This window comes from Pipistrellus kuhlii, unplaced genomic scaffold (genome assembly GCF_014108245.1).
Source record: "Pipistrellus kuhlii isolate mPipKuh1 unplaced genomic scaffold, mPipKuh1.p scaffold_m20_p_11, whole genome shotgun sequence".
In the NCBI taxonomy this organism is placed as follows: domain Eukaryota; kingdom Metazoa; phylum Chordata; class Mammalia; order Chiroptera; family Vespertilionidae; genus Pipistrellus; species Pipistrellus kuhlii.
Window position 1 is genome coordinate 25,430,842 of NW_023425416.1, and position 21,787 is coordinate 25,452,628.

General features: G+C 41.1%; 1 protein-coding gene and 1 pseudogene across 8 annotated transcripts in view; one reads left to right on the plus strand and one right to left on the minus strand.

The window, feature by feature from the left end:
• Positions 1-4,224: 4,224 nt before the first annotated feature.
• PIK3CB (phosphatidylinositol-4,5-bisphosphate 3-kinase catalytic subunit beta) overlaps positions 4,225-21,787 on the plus strand; it is a 105,135-nt gene continuing 87,572 nt past the window's right edge. For 6 of the 8 annotated variants that reach the window (XM_045579244.1, XM_036431299.2, XM_045579246.1 and 3 more), the window contains exon 1: positions 4,225-4,368. The gene's annotated coding sequence lies outside the window, so the exon portion shown is untranslated. Of the gene's footprint in view, positions 4,369-4,815; positions 4,831-21,787 lie in introns of those variants that run through there. The other 2 variants (XM_045579245.1, XM_045579241.1) reach the window with 2 other exon arrangements.
• Positions 15,028-15,519, minus strand: LOC118715296 (annotated as a pseudogene).

Sequence of the window (21,787 nt, forward strand, 5' to 3'; positions counted from 1 at the left end):
ATGTAGAGCAAATGAAACCAAACCCAAAAAGAGCACACACTGCATGAATCTATTTGATTGAAGTTTAAAAACAGGAAGTTAGAAGCTGGGATAGTGGTTACCCCTGGAGGCAGGGCAGTGACTGGGGTCAGAGATATTCATTCTACTCTCTTTACTTGATTTAGGAACTGTGTAAGATACAAGTGTGTTTGATATGTGAAAAATTATGAAGTGCAGTTTTTTGTATATTTTTTATACACCAACAGAAACTTAAAAATAATACAGAAAATCTATATGCACTGATATAAAACAACCTGATATATATATATATATGAAAGAACAAACAAACACAAAAACAAAACAAGTATAGCCTGGCTGGCGTGACTCAGTGGTTGAACCAGGAGGTCACGGTTTGATTCTCAGTCAGGGCACATGCTTGGGTTGCAGGCTCCATCCCCAGGGGGGCGTGCAAGGGGCAGCTGATCAATGATTCTCATCATTGATGTTTTTTTTCTCTCTCTTTATCCCTTCCTCTTTGAAATCGATACAAATATATTTTAAAAATAGAAAGAAAAAAACAACAACAAACCACATATAAATCAAGTATTGCAATTTGTGTCAAAAAATGGGGAACTATGCCCTCACTGGGTAGCTCAGTTGGTTAGAACATGGTCCTGATACACCAATGTTGCGGGTTCAATCCCCAGTGAGAGCATATACAAGCATCAACAAGCACGAATGCATAAATAAGTGGAAAACAAATCAATGTTTCTCTCTCTCTCAAATCAATAAAAAATGTTTAATTTAAAAATGGGGAAATATATATATATCTGTGTTTGCTTATATATATACACACAATACTTCTGGAAGGATACTCAAGAAAATAGCAACATTGGATAACTTCTTAGTTGTCTGTGAAGGAGACTTTTTACTGGATATTTGGTTGTACATTTTGGATTTCAAACCATGTGAATATATTACTTACACAAAGAAATGAAGGCACTCAAATTCTAAAAAGAAAAATTTAAAAATTCTATGAATCTAGGAAATACTCAGAAGTATTTGAAAAAAAGGGGGGGAAATGCCAAAAGAGCATTATATATTGAAAGTGTAGTTCAGAACTCAGTGGTGAGAAGGGTGGGGGGGGGGGTGTATGTGTGTGTGTCAAGGTGAACAAATGAATCTTCTAAAATTGAAGAAAGCCCTGGTCAGTGGGTTCAGTGGTTAGACCATCGGTTTGCAGACCAAAGGGTTATGGGCTTCCTCCCAGTCAAGGGCACGTACCATGGTTGCAGTCTTGATCCCCAGCCCTGGTTGGGGCCTGTGTGGGAGGCAAGGAATCCATGTGTCCCTCTCACATTGATGTTTTTCTCTCTCTGTCTCTCTCCCTCCTTTCCTCTCTCTCTAAAAATAAATGGAAAAAATATCCTTGGGCGAGGCTCAACAGCAAAAACAACAAAATTAGTCACAGCCTGTCAGGTATGGCTCAGTGGTTGAGTGTCAACCTATGAACCAGGAGGTCACAGTTCCATTCCAGGTCAGGGCACGTGCCTGGGTTTCGGGTTCTATCCACAGTGGGGGAGCATGCAGGAAGCAGCCGATCAATGATTCTCTCTCATCATTGGTGTTTCTCTCTCTCTCTCTCTCTCTCTCTCTCTCTCTCTCTCTCTCTCCCTCCCTTACTCTCTGGTTGGGGTATTTTTTTTTTTTTTTTAAAGAATTAGTCACAAATTTTTCCCCTTTAAAACTACATTTATTAGATTAAAATAATAAGATAATACATACACTGGTTATAACAATTAAGATAATTCAAAGACCTATAAAGAAAAAGAACTCCCTCCCACTCACACCCTTCTCTTTCACACTCTAGGCATTCAGTGTGATCAGCCTAGTGTAAATTCTTCCTCCCCTTTCTTTATGTTCCTATGAATATGTATAAAAATGGTCAGCAATATACTAACGGGATCATACCACTCTTTATCACTCTAAAAAGTGCATTTTACACTTTAGCAATATATTATGGACATCCCTCTGGGTCTAACTCACTTTTGTCATTGCATAATATCCCATAGTACAGAGGCCGTACCGTACGTTTGATTCATGGATTCCATTACCTATGCCAATCAGGTTGTTCCAAACTTGTTTGTGTTTGTTTTGCATTACAAGTAATACAATGCGCATCTGTACTTGTTTCCTTGGGCTGCTTTAACAAATCGCCACAAATTGGGTGGCTTAAAACAGCAGAAATTTATTCTCTTACAGTTCTGGAGTCCAGAGGTCTGAAATCAAGGTGTCATTCCTTCTAGAGGTTCTGAGGGAGAATCCCTTCTATGCCCCTCTCCTACCTTCTGGCAGCTGCCAGCAATCCCTCACATTCTCAGCTTGTAGACACACCACTCCCATCTCTGCCTCATTCTTCCCATCTTCGTGTCTGCATCTCTGTATCTCAAATCTTCCTCTGCCTTTCCCTTTCTCTTACAAGGCCACTGCCACTGGATTCATGACCCACCCTAAATCTAGGATGATTTCATTCCAAGATCCTTAACTTAATTACACCTGTAAAGATATTTCCAAATAAGTCTATATGCTCACAGGTGCCAGGTGCACATATATTTATTTAGAGGACCAATGTTCAATCCACCGTGACATCGTTGTGTATATCCTTACAACTGGTAATTTCTGTAGTTCTGCTACAGGGCAGAGTTAATTTCCCCCCCAGTGAGTAGGTATGTGTATTTTAAATTTTAATAGATATTCTCCGAGTTTGTGTCAATTTACATTTCCATCAGCTGTGTCCCAGGGCTTGTTTCCATTTGTATCATGTTTGCTTTTGTTAAATGTTTGACAACATGAGAGAAACCTTAATTTCTTAATTTTCTTTTCTATGACTATTAGTGAAATAAGTATCTTTCAGATTTGGATTTTATCTTCTATTGATTGCCTGCTTGTATACTTTGTCCATATTTTTAAAACATTGAGCTATTCAGCTTTTTAAAAAAGTCCATTTATAGAAACTCTTTTATGTTAGAGATACAATGTGCTTGCCATATGTTTTGTGTATTCTATTCCGTCTATTGTTTTTTTTTTTTAAACCTGTCTTGTCATTGTGATGTCACGCAAAACTTTAAAAATATTTATAGAGACAAATGTTTTTATTTTTTCTTTAATGAGTCTGGGCTTCCTGTCTTGCGTAAAGTCTCCCCTCACCAGAGTGATATTACTATTCTTTAAAAATATTCCTCTAAGTTTTTAATTTGTATATTTTATATCTTTAATTCTCCTGGAATTTATTTTTTAATATGGCATGGTTCTATTTTTGATTTATTAAAATTAAGATCACTTATCAAGCCACCTTTGCTTTATATTTGGTTCTACTTCTAGATTCTATCCCAGACTAAACTATTTGCCTGAGCTATTATAGTAGTAAGTTACAATCACGTTACAAATACTAGCTTTACAATAAGTTAAACTTTTGGTTTTCAATAAACAACATTCGAGTGTGCCACTAAGAAAGATGGCCATGACATTTCAAAGGTAAGGGCTGGGTCAACCATAAGGCTCTGCAGCAAATGTTAGCTGTTGTTATCGCCACCATGAAATACAGGAGAAGAATCTTGGGCTTAAAAGGCTAAACTTTTTCTGTTATGATCATTAACAGGGCAAGGAACGAAGGGCCGGCTGTAGGGGGGGGACTGACCAAGGGTTCCCATCCCAGAACCGGAGAGACAGAGGGGAAGGGGTGCTGCCTGCGCTCAAGAGCCGAGGAGTCTGTTCAAAATCGCAGGATGGAATTAGGGAGAGGAGCCGCGAAGAGCCGGTCGGCAAGGAGAGCCAGGCACAGCGAGGTCTCCGGGGCAGGTGGCGGGTGTCTCCTGAGGGCTGCGTGCCGGGGATTCCCCATCCTGCGGTCCTTCGGCAGCAAAAGGAGCAGCAGCTCCGCGCAGCAGCGGGACAGGCGGGCGGGCAGCCGAGAGGACTCCGGCCGCAGACTCCTTTCTCCCCACCACGCCCCGCCCCGCCCACCCCGTAGGTCTGCGGCGGCCGTTGCGGGCTCTGGGATTGGCCCGAACGGCGCGCGGGGGCGGGGTCATCACGCGCGCGCGCACGCGCGGGCGCGGCCACGGCGGCGGCGCGCGCGTGCTCCGTCGGTCGGTGCGGCGGCAGCGGCTAGGGGCTGCGGCGGCGGTGGCGGCGGAGGAACGGGGCGGGCCATGGCCGTGGGCGGCGGGACGGTGTAGCGCTGCGCGGGGCAGGCGGGAGGTGACTGAGAGAGGAGCCATGGGAGCGCCGCAGCTGGTCGGTAGCGGCGGTCTGGGCTGCTGACCGCACAGCCGAGCTGGGAGCCCACGGCTGCGGCGGCGGCGGCAGCGGCGGCGGAGCGCCAGGCAGGTGAGTGTGGCGGAGCGCGACCCGGATATGCGGCGCGGCTGCTGGGCGCGGGCGCGGGCGCGGCGGGCGAGGTTCCCCCCGAGCGGGCCGGCGGCGTGCTCTGGCTTGGCCACAGCCCGTGGTGGTGCCTGGTGCCGGCGACTTCGGTGCCCGCGCCTCGGTTCCTCCCGGCTCGGAGGACTCCCGCCCGCCCGCCGGCCCGCGGGGGCGCCTGGCTTGACGGCTGCGGCCCTCCCGGAGGTTTCTCCAAGGTGAGCCGCGCTGCCCGGCCTCCCGCGGCACCGACGCCGCTGGGCGCCCCGGGCCGCCGGCGCAGTCGGTCGCATTCCGGACGGGAGTCACTGTGGAGAGGGTGTCCTTCCCCCCCCCCCGCCCCCCGCCGCGTCTACGCGGCCAGCTCCGGAGCCTCCCGACTCTCGGGTACCTTTTAGTGTCTTTTAGGGGCAGAGATCCGGGACTGTTGTGGGGGGGGGGGGGGTGGTGGTATATGGTCGTGTTTTCAAATCCTCGTGCCGCCACCGATCAGCCCTGGGGCCTTGGGTCCAAGTGCCCAGTTTTGTTCATGGGAAGAAGAATAATACGTAAATTCACAGGTTTGTTGTGAGGATAGACTAGAAAGGTGTGCAAGGCCGAACAGCAGGTGATCGGTGAACGGTAGGCTGTTAAGGAGCAAACCCTGGTGCATCCTCTTGTGTCAGCTGTTGCTGATTCCTGGCCGCGCGGGCACGCTTGGAGGGCACACTATTGGGGAAGAACTCGGGGGTTTGCAGCCACCCCCGTGGCGACTGTTGAATGTTGGGAGTGGCATGAGAACCCTCCAGCCTCATCCTAGAATCCTGCCTGCAGTCTTCTGCTTCGGTTGCCTTGGGATACCTGTCTCGTTGTACCGAGTGGGAAACTGTTGCTGGAATAAAAACCCAGCCAGCGAGTTTAAGGATTCGCTTTAGGATGGAAGATGGCGGGACGCACACACTTGAAGTGCTTTGCTGATTCAATAATCTTAAGTGACACTTAAACTCTGTCACTTGTTACAGAGTATAAGCACACACGAGGAATATGGAAACAGACTTTTTTTTTCTTTCTTTTTCTGCATTGCTACATCCGAAGGGAGTGACAAGTGCTTCTGTAAACATCGTCGTGGGCAGTGTTACTGTCTGGTGAAGTCATCATAATTAAATTAGATGAGTACTTATTTTTGAAGCCCTGAATGAATGTTTGGAAATATGATTCCTAATTAAATCATCTCCAGCGAGTCAGAATTCTCAGCAGTTCATTAATCACTTGGGGATTTTTTATGCTATGCTCCAAGATTTTTATGGTAAAAAGCAGAACTGTTTAAGTCATGATCATGTAGCATAGGAGGGGGTGGGTGTTCAGGTTACAAATCTTAACCTAGTTTCAGGAGGCAGATGTGCAAGAAAGTAAAGCCCTTAAGCTTTAAAACTGGACTGGTAATCACTAAAGCAAAAATGACTAAAAACAAAGAACTTTTGTTTTACATCCCTGTTTCACGCTCGGATGAGTGTCTTCTACCTTCAGGTTATTTTTTTAGAAGTGGAGAATATTGAGTTGGGTTTATTGCCATTTTGCACCTCTTGTCTGTATTTCTTGCTTTTCCTAGCGACTCATTTATAAACACCTGTGATCCAAGTTTCTTTGTGAATGTGAACAAAACACATAGAAAATAATTAAAAGTGAGCTTTACCGTTTAAATTATGTTCTTCCTTGTAGTCTAATTGTATTCTTCCTAACTGATGATCTTCCCTGTTGTCTAATTTTAGACTAGTGAACCCAATAGTAGAAGTGCTGTTAGCTACTGTGCAAAGGCTAGGGGTCAGAAGTCACATCTTGGTTCTAGGCCTGAACATGAGTCCTAAAAAGCTGGAGTCTTTCTGGACCTCAATTTATGTATATATTTTTATAATTAATGGAATTTGAGTGTGTGTGTGTGTGTGACCAGTAGATTGGGAGGATGGTGGTGGACTAGCGGATCGTATTATACATATAAAGGATATTATTATATTTGCCCTTTTCTTTACTCTTTCTCTCTTTTGTTGACTTTTTCTTCTCTTCTTGAATTCAAACATTCTAATGCCTCAGAGTTTTCAAGCTTGCCCCTCTACTTTTTTTTTCTTCTATCTATACTTCTGGATGATCCTATCAAACATGCTCTATGATTTAAATACTCTCAATGTATTGTTTACTCTCAGATTTTTATCTCGGGTCCTGAATTTCAGATTTCTTCTACTTGCCTACATGACATCTTTATCTATTTTGTCTGTAGGCATCTTAAACTTAACATGTTCAAAGTAGAGCTCTTGATTTCCATCCCTCAACTTCTTTCTTTCCCAGCAGTCTCCATTTCACAAGAGCACCGCCTCCTCCCCTCCTCCACACTACTTACGTGAAAAATCCGGTATCCGTTCTTAATTAATTCTTTTGCCTCACTCCTCGCCTATCACACGAATGACCAGCAAAATCTATAAATTTACCTCCAAAATATGTGCCGAGTATTTTTAGTTTAGTTTGTTTTTAAAGGCACCATCCCAATTCTTACTGGGTAGTAGCTTCCTAACTGGTGCCTGCCTCTCGTCTTACTCTCCTACAGTCCATTTTCAAACAGCAATCAGCATGATCTTTACCTAGTTTCTTGCTCTAGTAGCTTCTTGTTACACTAAGAAATAAATCCAACTCCTATCTGCACTATCAGTTAATTATCTAGCTTATTCTTTTCTTTGTTTATGGTGTTTTCCTCCGTCTAGCTGTGCTATAAGTTATCTGATGGCTGGGACCTCTCTGTCTTCTGGGCTATTTACAGTAACTAGAACAGTGATTGGAACATTGAACGTGCAAATGAAATAAGTTATAAAATATTCTGATTCCAAGTATAACATGTACTGATCACACTTTACCCTTTTTGGGTCCCAGGTTTGTGCACATGAGGAAGAAGTCAGAAGGCATAGAGTTACTCTGCTAGACATCCTTAGCCCTTCAGTCTTCATAAACATGCTGTACTTCCTGAAAAGGCTAAGCATTTAGAACTAAGCCACCAATAACAAAACAAATGTGAATTTTGTTCATTGTGTACTGGACCATTAGTATTTTTGCAAATAAGGAACCAAACAAGTGTTCCGCACTGTTTTGTTATTTATTATTATTTTTAAATATATTTTTATTGATTTTACACAGAGAGGAATTGAGAGGGACAGAGAGTTAGAAACGTCGATGAGAGAGAAACATCGACCAGCTGCCTCTTGCACACCTCCCACTGGGGATGTGCCCGCAACCAAGGCACATGCCCTTGTCCAGAATCGAACCCGGGACCTTTCAGTCCGCAGGCTGACACTCTATCCACTGAGCCAAACGGGTCCCGGCTGTTTTGTTATTTTGAGGCATTGAATTTTGGTCTTGACGGGAGGGAGTTGGTTCTAGAATGTGGTAGTTTGATCAAATAATTGCATAACAAATCCTGTAGGGTAGCAGTTAGAATTTTTACAGAGAGAAAATGTCTTTGTTTCAGTTGCACTATTTAAAAACAAAAGTCTGACTGAACATAAACTGTGCACCTATGGATTAGGGGGCGGAGGGTGGGGTGGGAACCTGGTGGAGGGGGGAAGAAATGAGGAACCTTTGTAATAATATGAACAATAAAGATTGATTAAAAAAAAAAAAAAAGTCTGAGACTTCCCCCCCCACGTTTTGTGAGTGTGTGTGCATCCATATATGTACATATTCTGGGAACCATTTGATTCGAAGTTGTCATAACTTACCATATCGTGGGAATAAATCCCTATTATTTGGTTTCTCTTTATTTTCTGCTAATCCTTACCTGAGGATATTTCCCCATTGATTTTAAGAGAGCGGAAGGGAAGGAGAGAGAGAGACAGAGAGAAGCATGGATGTGAGAAAGATATCGATTGGTTGCCTCCTGCCTGTACCAGATCAAGCCTGCAATCAAGGTACATGTCTTTGACTGGAATTGAACCTGGGACCCTTCAGTCTGAGGGCTGATGCTCTATCCACTGAGCCAAGCCAGCTAGGGCTATTTGGTTTCTATTACCTGCTCACTTGACAGCTTTGTCATGTTGTAGAAAGAGGCAAATAACTTAGTATTTCTCTCTTCTGCCTGAGACTGAGTCTAGCCCTGAAAACTATGAACAAAGAAAGGCATGGAAAAAATTAGAAGTGTACAATTCCATTGTCAAAGTAGAAATATAGGAAAAATATGTTGGACGAGGAAATCCGAGATTAGAGGAATAATTTTTTTTAACTAGTGACATAGTTGTTTATTATCATTATCAAGTATTATTGTATGTGTTACACTTTTGTTCAGCAGTAGGTTTGTTTACACCAGCATTACCACAAAACACATGATAGTGAGTTGTGCATAGTGTTAAGACAGTTATGATGTCACTGGGCAATAGGAGTTTTTCAGCTCCATTATATTCTTTTTTTAAAATTCTTTTTTATTGAAAATTTTACATGTATCTCCTTTCCCCCTCATTGACCTCTCCTCATCTCCTACCCCCAGCACATGTCCCCACCCCCTATTGTCTGTGTCTATTGGTCATGCTCATATGCTTGGATACAAATCTTTTGGTGGATCTCTAGAGGAAAAATATTGACTGAACATTTAGTAGAAAAGAAAGATAAGGGAAAACAGAGATTTTGAGGCTTATGTGAGACAACGTTCCTCTCACCCCTCTTACCTCTCACCCAAATTTTGACACTTGGCTATTTTCCCGTTTGCTTCCTCTCCATTTGCTGATGTATATGGGTTATTTTTCTAAGGAGTGTCTATGATCCTACTGTAGTTATGTCAGAACACAAAGGAAACTTCTTTTTTTTTTTTTAATACCCAGAAATCAGTTGCATTTTTATTTTATTTATTGATTTTAGAGGGAGGAAGGGAGGAAGAGAAAGAGGAAGGGAGGGAGGAAGAGAGGGAGAGGGAGGGAGGGAGGTGTGTTATTTCACTTATTTATGTATTCATTGATTGCTCCTTGTTGGTGACCTGACCTGGGATTGAACTGGCAACCTAGGCGTATTGGGATGATGCTCTAACCAACTGAGCTACCCAACCACAGCTATCCTTTTCTTCTTTTAAAATTATTTATTTTATTATTTTTCTTTTTATATCTATTGATTAGAGGGGGAGGGGTGGATACATAGAGAAAGAGAGAGAAATATCTATGTGAGAGAGAAATATTGGTTGGTTGCCTCTATCCCCTTCCTACTGGGGATGGGACCCACAACCTGGGTATGTGCCCTAACTAGGATTTCAATCCATCTTTTGGTTATAGGATGATGCTCCAACCATCTGAGCCACAGTGGCAGCTAAGGCAGGGCCTTTTTTTCTCTTGAGTAATCTTGGTTGTAGGTTCGTACTATTCATCACTTTGAATATTTCTTGTCACTCCTGTCCGGCCTGCATAGTTTCTGTTGAGAAATCAGCTGATAATCATATGGGTGTTCCCTTGTAGGTAACTACCCGTTTCTCTCTTGCTGCTTTTAATATTCTCTCTTTGTCTTTTGCTCTTGGCATTTTAATTATGATGTGTCTTGGTGTGGTCCTCTTTGGACTCCTTTTGTTTGGGGTTCTGTGTGCTTCCTGGACTTAAAAGTCTATTTTTTTCACCAGGTGGGGGAAGTTTTCGGTCATTATTTCTTCAAATAGGTTTTCAGTGTCTTGCTCTCTCTCTTCTTCTGGCACCCCCATAATTCTGATGTTGGTATGCTTGAAGTTGTCCCAGAGGCTCCTTACACTGTCTTCAACTTTCTGGATTCTCTTTTCTTCTTGCTTCTCCGGGGATTGTCCTTTGCCTCTTTGTATTCCAAATCTTTGACTTGATTCTTGCGTTCCTCTAGTCTGCTGTTGGGTCTTTGTATAATATTTTTTATTTCAGTCAGTGTATGTTTAATTTCTAGTTGGTCCTTTTTCATATCCTCAAGGGTCTCGTTAAATTTATCAGCTTTCTCTAGGAAATTCTTGAAAAACCTTATAACTGTGGTTTTGAACTCTATGTCCAGTCGTTTGTTCTCCATTTCTTTCATTTGTGATGTTTCCCTGTCTCATTTTCGCTGCTTCCTTGAGTTGGTAGCGTGGCTTTGTGTGCTGGATGTTCTATATGGTTCACTGGGTTAGCCACCCAGTTATCTGATATGGACACTCTTGGTGCACCCCTTTGTGGACTGTGTGTACAGCCTTGTTGTAGTTGTCTTTTTTATTTTTTATTTTTTTATTTATTTTTATTAAATTATTATCTTTGTACATATACCATTGCTGTAGTTAAGTCTTGATTGTTGTTGGTGTCACTGAGAGAAATTGACCTCCAGGTCAATTGGCTGTGAGGACCAGCTGTGTCTCAGCTTTTTAGCGCTTGTGCTCCATTCAGCCAGTTTTCCCATGGTTCTGGGTGATAGACGTTTTGTCTTTTAGTTGTAGTTTTGAAATTGTTGTGCGAGGCAGCAGATTAGTTGTTTACCTTTATCGCCATCTTGGTTTCTCCTTATTTTATTTTTAATATATTTTTTATTGATTTCAGAGGGAAAGAGAGAGAGAAACATCAATGATGAGAGAGAATCATTGATTGGCTGCCTTCTGCACGCCCCCCACCTGCAAGCCAGGCATGTGCCCTGACTGGGAATTAAACCATGATCTCCTGGTTTATAGGTCAATGCTCAACCATTGAGCTATGCTAGCCTGGCAGATTTAGGTGTTTTTTAAAGAAAAAATTTCTCAAGTATCAGAATGTATCAGAACTGGAATAAGTAGATAATTAATTGATCAACATACTGGTTTTCTTTTAGAGATAAAAAAGGGAATTTCAATCTTCAACACAATGGTTTTACATGCAATAAAATATTCAACCTTGTAGAAGGAGGAATATTTCTAAGGGCTTTAACTTAAAAATTATCTTATACCTTTTGGAACCTGTCAAGTGATACAAATCTCATAATATGAGGTTATAATAGGTACCATCTAACAAAGAAATTTGGGGGCTAAGTCTGTGATAAAATGGTAATGGACATCATCACATATCCTCTCATGTCTCTTTATTTTTTTAATTTATTTTTATTTTTTATTTTTTTAAATAAATCTTTATTGTTTATGTTATTACAAATGTTCATTTTTTTTCACCTTCATTGCTCCCCTCCACCAGGTTTCCAGCCCACCCTCTGCCCTTTCCCCACTCCCCAGTGTCCTCATCCATAGGTGCACAGTTTTTGTTCAGGCTCTTCCCACATCCCCCTCTCCTTTTTTCCCCAAGAATTGTCAGTCCACTCCCCTTCCATACCTCTGATTCTATTATATTCACCAGTTAATATTGTTCATCAGGTTTTTTAATTCCCTTGGCTTTTAGTTTCACTTGTTGATAGTTACGTATTTGTTGATCATAATTTTTATCTATATCTTCTTCCTCTTCCTAAAGAACCCCTTTCAGCAATTCATATAATTCTGGTTTGGCGGTGATGAACTCCTTTAGCTCTTTTTTTTTTTTATTAGTGAAGCTCTTTGATTCTGAATGATGGCTTTGCTGGGTAGAGTATTTTTGGCTGTAGGTTCTTGCTATTCATCACCTTGAATATTTCTTGCCATTCCCGTCTGGCCTGCATGGTTTCTGTTGAGAAATCAGCTGACAATCGTATGGGTGCTCCTTTATAGGTAACTACCTGCTTTTCTCTTGCTGCTTTTAATATTCTCTCTTTGTCTTTTGCTCTTGGAATTTTAATTATGATGTGTCTTGGTGTGGTCCTCTTTGGATTCCTTTTGTTTGGGGTTCTGTGCGCTTCCTGGATTTGTAAGTCTATTTCTTTCGCCAGGTGGGGGAAGTTTTCTGTCACTATTTTTTCCAGTATTCTTTCGGTATCTTGCTCTCTTCTCCTGGCACCCCCATAATTCTGATGTTGGTTCGTTTGAAATTGTCCCAGAGGTTTCTTACACTATCTTCAACTTTCTGGGTTCTTTTATCTTCTTGCTTCTGTGGATGAGTGTCCTCTGGCTCTTTATGTTCCAAATCTTTGACTTGATTCTTGCAATCTTCCATTCTGTTTTTAGGACTCTGTATAATATTTTTTATTTCAGACAATGTATTCTTTATTTCTAGTTGATCCCTTTTCATATCCTCATAGGTCTCGTTTATTTTATTGGCCTTTTCTAGGAAATTCTTGAAAAACCTTATAAGCGTGGTTTCGAACTCTATATCCAGTCGCTTTTCCGCCATTTCTTTTGTTTGTGATCTGTTTCCTTGTCTCGGCATTTTCACAGTTTCCCTGAGTTGGTAGGGTGGCTTTGTGTGCTAAGGTGTCCTATATGGTTCAGTGAGTCAGCCTCCCAGTTACTTGAGGTGGACAGTCTTGGTGTAGCCCTTTGTGGGCTGTGTGTGCAGTCTTGTTGTTAAGCCTTGCTTGTTGTTGCTATCACTGGGAAGCATTGATCTCCAAGCCAATTGGCTATTAGGATCAGAAGTGTATCAGCTAGGAGGGTTTCTGTATTCCGCTTGAATGGGGCGGAGTCTCGGGGTGGCACAGACAAGCTTTGTTGAATCCTGCACAATTGGTTGCAGGCGCGTGCACCTCTTTGGTATAGGCGCAGACAAGCTTTAGATTCCTGTCTGTCACTCCCTAGGAGAGTCCTGTTTGCGGGGAACGAGAAAGCTAGCTACTGGAAAGGCTTCTGTGCTCCGCTTGGATGAGGCGGAGTCTCGGGGTGGTGCAGACAAGCTTTATTCAGCCCCTCCCTACGAGGGTCTGGTTTCTGAGTCCCACAGTAATGGCCACTGGCTTCACACACCTCCAAGAGATCTCTGTCCACTGCCTGACAGTCTGGCCTCTCCCTGTCTGGGGCCATCTATCAGCGCAATGGGGTGGTTCTGTTTTCCTCCCAAACAAGAAAGCTAGCCGTGCATTAGCTGTCCGCCCTCTCCGCCGGGAGTAAGCCAGCAGCGAACTCGGCCCACCCTCTCTGTGCTCCTCAAGCAAGCCGGCAGGGAAGTCTGGTGGCCGCCTTTTGGCGCGCATAGTTCTCTGAACCTTCACAGTTCCTAAGGTTCAGCGTGCCTTCTCTCTCCTTCCCAGATGGTAGAGCCTCCTCTCAGCCTGAAGTCTGGCGCTTCAGGGCGATGTTTCCCCTGTTTTTCAGTTCTAAATTCAAATTCGTTGTGGTAAGCTGCATTCGGGTGTCTACCCTAGGCCGCCATCTTGGTTTCTAAACAAAAGTATTTTTCTCATGTCTCTTTAATAAATTCAGAATTCCCATTTACTTTTATCACAGGGTAGAGATTAATTTTGCAAAAGATAATGATGTGGAGTTATAGCTTTTCTCCCCGGTATGTCTAGCATTGTCACTTTCTGCTAGCCTGTCCATTTTATTCCACCACTTAGAGTTGCAGGTATTCAACTTTCCTAGGAGTTGAGGAGGAGGATATATTGTTACCTGTACAGCTAAAGTACATTGCAAATCTAGCTTTCCATTCTCCTATTAACTTGGTTCCAGCCTAAAGCAGTTAATGTAGAAATTCCTTCATTTACTCAGAAAATTCACAAATCCTCCCCTTGAAAAAATCTTGGCTTTAGGATTTATATGTATCTTTCCCTATTTCTTCACCAAGCTTTGGATATCGCCTTATTTCCTCTAATATTTAAATCCTATCACCTGAGGTTATTATTAGTTGACCCTTTGGGAGTATTTACTGCTGAAATAATGTTAATCTGGGCAGTCCCCTATATCCTGGCATTGCTAGAACCAAGTCTGCAGCTCAGAATCCCGAGAGACTGCCACATTGCTGACCCTGTAGTTTGTCATTTTTTGGTGCTCTGGCCTCTTGGGAGACCACCAAGTAAATGCTCATTTGCCTTCAAGGGAAATGTGATCCTGATTATCCATGCCTTCAGGGGGAGGATTATGTGGATTAAGAGAAATCCTTGGGTAACTCAGAAGCTTTATTTAAACTACTTTACCCACATTCCTGACCATGGTTTTTTCTCGAATTTATAATATTTACTTATTTCCTATCTATCTCCATTTACCATTTAGAAGTAATGGTAGTCTGTGAGGTAGTGGAAAGATGGGAGCAGTCAAAGGAGTTAGATAATCATCAGGCATTGCCCCACATAATTTGGTGTTGACTGGGTGGTTTAGCCACTATGCTTACTAGACCTTGAAGACCTGAATTCCATGAATTCCTTATCTGCTGAGCCACTGGAAGGAATCTGAAGTGACCGTCTACAAGAGGTCATACTTTATTTTGAGACATTTGCACTTTACTAGCATAACTGATTGAGCTTTTGTGATTTAAATAATGAGATTTCAGATTTAAATAATGAGATTTCAGATGGAGTTTTAAGTTTAATTTGAATTTTAACTGACTACAGTGCAATTCAAAATGGAGATGCTGACTTTTTGTAGCCAGGTCACTAGCTACTACTTTTAAGTTACATGTAGTTACACAGTAATCAATTTCTATTAAATAGTTGAAATATTGTCATTTAAAATTGTTTACTCTTGAACTATTGATTTAGTGGAGGACCTGTATTTGTGTTACATGGCATTGAGTGGATAGTTATTTAAAATTATGTTTAGTCTTATCTATAAATTTATTACAAGATAGTAAAGGGGGTGTTATATAATAGAATATTTGTTTATTTTTTATTTTTGTATTTTTATGGATTTTTAATGACAGAAACAAAAGATATCTAAAACCGCAGCTTCTGGAAGAACCACTTGTTCTTGCCGGTCTTGTACCTCTCTTCAAACTTGACTTTGGCCTCCTGTCGGGCCTTGCGTTTTAGAGCAGGGTATCTGAAAACGTCCTTGTCGACAACAGTTTTGTCCAAGGGGATGTCCACAGAGTACCTTGTGGGCATGAGGTGATTGTAGTTATAAACTTTCACAAAAGACTTGATCTTTGACCTCTTGGCAATTTTCTTCTTGCCCATGGCAGCTGTCACTTTTCGGGGGTAGCGGTCAATTCCAGCCACCAGAGCATGGCTGTGGGGGGGTCCGAGGTGCCATCGTCAATGTTCTTTACGATGACGGCTTTGCATCCAGAGTAGCGTCCGGCCAGGACCAGCACCACCTTCCCGGGTTTCATAAACTTGCCCATTTCGAATGCAGCCACTCGGGCCTAAAGCAGAAAAACTAGAATATTTCTTTTAAAAAAAAGGAGCGTTGAGTTTGACATGACTGAGACCACCTGAAAGGGCAGGGCGGGGCGAGGATGAGCTCCCAACTCCGCCCCGTAGGGCGGAGTTATCCCTAGCCCTCAAAACGCCTGGACCGGGAGAAATTCGCTCTCTTCCACCATGCTGCCGGCATGAGTGGGGGGAGTCCATTGCTAGCATGGTACAGGCTCTTTTGTTTATTGCATCGGACTCGGCTCCCTGGTGGTCCTTGGGGATCACGAAGTCTGGGCATAACACACCTAAGACAGGTGGGATGCAGTGGTGTAGCACATGGGAAAACTCTGGTGGGAGGAAGCCTGGCATCTTGTAGAAACTGAAAGGCCATATATATAGCTTGAGAGGAGAGGGTGAGGAGAAGATGTGTAGGAAAAGAGATGTGTAGGATGAGTCCAAGTTCAGGTATGATCTTGTAGGAAGAAGCTTGGACATTTGTTTGGAAACATGGTTGGCAAACTGCGGCTTGAGATTCACATGTGGTGGCTCTTTGGCCCTTTGAGTGTGGCTCTTCCACAAAAATACCACGGCCTGGGTGAGTCTATTTTGAAGAAGTAGCGTTAGAAGAAGTTTAAGTTTAAAAAATTTGACTCTCAAAAGAAGTTTCAATCGTTGATATTTGGCTCTGTTGACTAATGAGTTTGCTGACCACTGGACTAGAACGAAAGCTGAATACTTGTGAGGTGTAGAGTTGCTTGACCAAGTAGAATTTAAAGTTGAAATGGATTTTAAAGATCATATAATTTAACTGTCCAATTTTACAAATAAAGTGTAAATTAGGGAACATTCCCAAGGTTAAACAGTTAGTGGGTGAGGTGGGGCTAGAACTCAATGATGCTAGTTCATTGTTAACATTTAACTATCAGAACGAGGGGTTAAATCTAATAGGTAGTTGGGAGCATTTCAGGTTTGAAGCAAGAGAATTCCAAGAGGGAGATGGCTGGATGGCTGTGTGCACCCAGGAGGTAGTGGGTAATGGGAAGCCACAAAGTCAGGTCCCATGTATGAGGATTTGAATTGTACTACTAGTGTACTAGCATCTTCATTTCATCTTCCTGCATTGACTTTTTACCTAGCTAAATAGACTTGTGGTTGCCTTCAGAGATTAGTTCATGCTCTCCATAGCAAAGCTCTTCTCCAGCAACTTACTTTGATGACTGTACTTTTAAGTAATAATGAAAATGTAGATATTATAAACAGTATTAATTCTTTAATAATGCAATAAGTGACTTGGCTGAGGAAAATCATTAAAAGTAAAATCTTGGAATAAGGTCTTGAGGTGCTTGGGGCCGGCGCTCTAACCACTTAGCAACACTGGCCAGGGCTGATGATTTCCCCCCGCCCACTCAGCATAATTTTCTGAAGCTTTATGAAGTTGTTGCATATATCAATAGACATTTTCTTATATAGCCATAGTATAGTTACCAAATTTAGGAAATTAACATTGATGCGATGTCCCAGTTTCTTGTGTTTTAATGATGGAGTTTAACATTCACCCATGTGCAGCTATCACCCCTGGCCAGTAACTTGTTTTTCAGGATGACCTCAAATATCCCCCATCTTCTGATTCCCTTAATGTGAGTTTATTTTTCTGCTGGCCATTTTAGCTCTTTAACTCTTGTTGTTCTCTTTTCAAGTCTTAACTTTTTCCAGAGTAATTCTGAAAAACAGGTTTCAGGTTACCTGAATTCAGGGCCTCCTTTTTTCAGTCCCAGCCTTGACTAGGTAGGCTGTCAACCCAGTCATTCCTGGGACTCCTTTCTGGCGAGCATGTTTAGTTATGTGGCTGAATGACTTTAACAGTGATGATCCTCTGTAATGTTTCCTATCAAGTTTGAAAAATCACTGAAGATTTTATAAACAAATCACTGAAGTGTTTATAATTGTGTGTCAAGATACCTTTCTCTTAATCTATACAAACTGTTGCTCTGCTGATCTAATTAAGGAAATCTGATTCTTTTTGTAAGGGGAAGAATACAAAGTGGAGTTGTTAAGGCCTGGGGAAGAAATTGCAGAAATTAAGAATTCTTAAGGAGTTGTGTGTCTTGCATTTAATGACCAGATTTAGCTTTGTAGAGATGTTCTTAACAGTTGGTAAGAATAATAAACACAATCTACAGGCCATAGAAGGCTTCTTCAGTAGGTAACATGAGAAATAAATAAAATTGAAAATATTGTGAAAAAGCAATTTAACGTTTTCATTTATTTCAGAAAGAGGAAGGGAGAGGGGAAGAGGAATAGAAACATCAATTATAAGAGAATCATTAATAGGCTGCCTCCCTCATGCTCCCCACTGGGGATTGAGCCCCCACCAGGAATCAAATGGTGACCTCCTGGTTCATGGATTGATGCTCAACCACTGAGCAACACCGGCCAGGAATAGTGAAATTTTAGTGAACATAATGGATAACAGTTTCACAAGAAAAACCTATTTTCTAAACCATGACATTATAATGGTTCTATGAACCTGTTCTAAGGGTACGCCAAAGTGACTGTCTTTGTATAGTGCTGTATTTACAAGTTGTACTGCCAATGAAAAATGCTGTGATTTTAACCACTAAAAGTTTAAGTGGCCCTTTATAAAACAATAGGAGCTAGGAAATTATTTTATGATTATCATTTTCTAAAGTATTCACATGGCTTTTCTGTATAAGAGGTCAAGTAATTAGTTTACTTCTGTTATTTCCTTATCTAGAAAACCTGTTAACAGTATTAACTCGTTCGTTGTAAATTATCTTACAGTAATTAAATGCTCTGTCAGTCTGATGTGGAATGCTAGTGCACTGACTTGTCTAAATTCAGACCTTTGGAATGTCAGACTTGTTCTGCCATGGGGTTGGGGCTTTCCTGGGCAACATAGACTTCCTGAAAATCATGTTAGAGAGCCTCTGCATTTTAGAGCTTCATTTTACATTTGAGAGTGGAGACCTAGGGAAGGTGGCCATCAGCTCGGGTGTGCAGGCTGCAGTGGCCCTTGAACCCCAGGTTCCTTTAGCCCGGCATTCAGTTTTCCCTTCACTCCTGGGAATTGTCCCAAGAGCGTTTCTCATCCCCTTGGTGAGTGTACCAACCCACTCCAGCTGATCCCAGGCCTTATTGCAAAAGTATTTCTTTTTCCTTGGCATATGTATCTCTTTGAATACCCAGTAAAGCCCTTGCCTGTTTGGCCCAGTAGATAGAGCATCAGCCTTCAGACTGAAGGGTTCTATTCCAGTCAAGGGCACATGCCCAGATTTCAGGCTCGATCCCCAGTGAGGGACATGTAGGAGGCAGCCAATCAGTGATTCTCTTTCATCATTGATGTTTCTCTCTCCCTCTCCCTTCCTTTCTGAAATCAGTAAAAATATATTTAAAGCCGAGGCCGGTTTGGCTCAGTGGATAAGAGTGTCGGTCTGTGGACTGAAAGGTTCCAGGTTCGATTCCGGTCAAGGGCATGTACCTTGGTTGCGGGCACATCCCCAGTAGGGAGTGTGCAAGAGGCAGCTGATCGATGTCTCTCTTTCATCGATGTTTCTAGCTCTCTATCTCTCTCTCTTCCTCTCTGTAAAAAAATCAATAAAATATATTTTAAAAATATATATATATTTAAAAAATAAATAAATACCCAGTTAATGAACAAATTAGACATCTTGGTTGAGTTTCAAATATTAGACTAGGTATAAGTGAGAGAGACAAAAGTGTCCTATTTTCAATAATGTTATATTGGTGTTTAATTGAATTGGGAGGGTATTGTTCATTTATAGAAATAAAAGGAGGTATTGATTTGAAAGACAAGGTGAATAAAAATAGGACCTTTTAAAAAATATTCTAGTACAGTTGACAACATTCAAGAAATTCATAAGCTGAAAATACCTGTTTGATTCTAGTTATCAGTTACTGGTACTCTCCCGTCCTGCCATTTTTTCAAACAGTGGTGTAATTGTCTTGGTGCAGAGGTGGATGCTTTTATTTAGTCAGAAGACTGGAGCTGTGGGTGTTTGTTTACAGTCTAAGATGTTTTTTAGGATCTGCTTTCCTTGTTGCCTCAGGGCTGAACTTTGAAAAGGTCTAGTCTAGTGTGGTTAAGCCAGGTCTGAATGTATCCTTTATTCTACTTTTGGCATTGCTGTCAATTTATCATAAGATTTTCTTTTATTCATTTCTATTAGCTAAAAAATTGGCCATAGGAAAATCTGGTTCATTCACATAGTCCTTTATGTTAATTAGGGTGTGTGAACATGTCCCTCTATTTACCATTTTATAAGAGTCTAAAGGGCCCTAGTGGGTTTGGCTCAGTGGCTAGAGCACCAGCCTGCAAATGGAAGTGTCCCAGATTTGATTCTGGTCAAGGGCCTGTGCCTGGCTTGCGGGCTCTATCCCTAGTAGGAGGTGTGCAAGAGGCAGCTGATCAGTGATTCTCATCATTGATGTTTCTATCTCTCTCTCCCCTCTCCCTTCATCTCTGAAATAAATAAATAAAAATATTTTTCAAAAAGTAGAAATGGATCCTGAAACCAAAAAGTTTGAGAACCCCTTGAATAGAAATTTACAACCTAGTCCTCAAGGGAGAGGTAGTCAAGGAAATATTCCTGTATGAGATGATACCAGGGCTTAATCACAGGTGTATAAATAACTGCCAGCTGGAATGTAATGTGGGAGGGAGTTTCAGAAGTTAGGCAGGAAGAGGTAGATCACAGAAGGCCTTTGTATGCCAGACTGAGAAGTTTGTTCCAGTTCCTATACTCAAAAATAATGAGATTCTAAAATGTGTTATTTCTACCCTTGTGAAGTACTTTTGGTATCTATTTTACTGTATAATTTTTTTTATATAAAGAGATTAGAAAGTTGTGTTTATGATTTTGTGTGATTTGGTAAATTGGCAGTCAACATTTTGTATATCAAAAGGTAATCTATATATTGTTTTAGCATTGACAACATATGAGTAATCTGTGACTTCAAGTCCTCATACTATGTAAATGAAGTTATTTTACTTATTTTAAAATGTAGATTTCAAGTAACCACTTGTCAGTGATGCCAAATTCTTATATATTATTTTTAATGTGCTGGTTATGGTTATAAGTTAATATTAACAAAGATCTTATTTTGAACCTTAAGGTTAAATGATAGGTAAATGCAGATCCTAACATTCAAATAAAGGGTCAATGAGAAAATATTAGTAAAGTATAAGTCAAATAAGGCATATATATGTATATATGTGTGTATATATATATGTATATGTGTATATATATACACACACATATATATAAAGAACATTTACAAGTCAATAAAAATGTAAATAATCCAACTTAAAAATTGGCAACATGTTTGAACATTTTCCAATGAAGACATACAAATGGCTAATAAACATATGATTAATTGCTCAGCATCATTAGTCATTAGGGAAATGCAAATCAAAACCATAATGAGATACCAATTCATACCAATAGCATGACTAACCAAAAGGTAGACAATAAGTTTTGCATGTGGTATTGGAACTTTCATATATTGCTAGTTAGATTGTAAAATAGCATAGCCACTTAAGAAAAGCAGTGTCAGTTCCTCAAAAAGTTAAAAACAGAGTTACCACATGACCCAGCAATTTCAGTCCTGGGTATTTACCCAAGAGAATTGAAACACATGTCCATTCAAAAAAACTTTACATAAACGTTCAAAGCAGCGTTATTTATTTATTTATTTATTTTAAAATATATTTTATTGATTTTTTACAGAGAGGAAGGGAGAGAGATAGCTAGAAACATCGATAAGAGAGTAACATCGACCAGCTGCCTCTTGCGCAACCCCCACCGGGGACGTGCCCGCAACCAACGTACATGCCCTTGGCCGGAATCGAACCTGGGACTTTTCAGTCCGCAGACCGACCCTCTACCACTGAGCCAAACCGGCTTCGGCGAAGCAGCATTATTTATAATAGCTACAAAGTGGAAATATCACAAATGCCCATCAACTTGTGAATCGATAAATAAATTGCAGTTTATTCATATAGTGAAATAGTATTCAGCCTTAAAAATGGATACAGTTTTTGTACATGTTACATTATACAAGAGTGAACCTTGAAAATATTATGGTAAGTGAAAGAGGCTAGTTACAAAAGATGATATTATATGATTCCATTTATATAAAATGTCCAGAATAGGCAATTTCATGGAGAATTATTTAAAACTAGTGTCCTGGTGCACAGATTCATGAACATTGAAAGAAAATTAATTAGGAGAAATATTTTAATATTGCTATTCACCCTTTC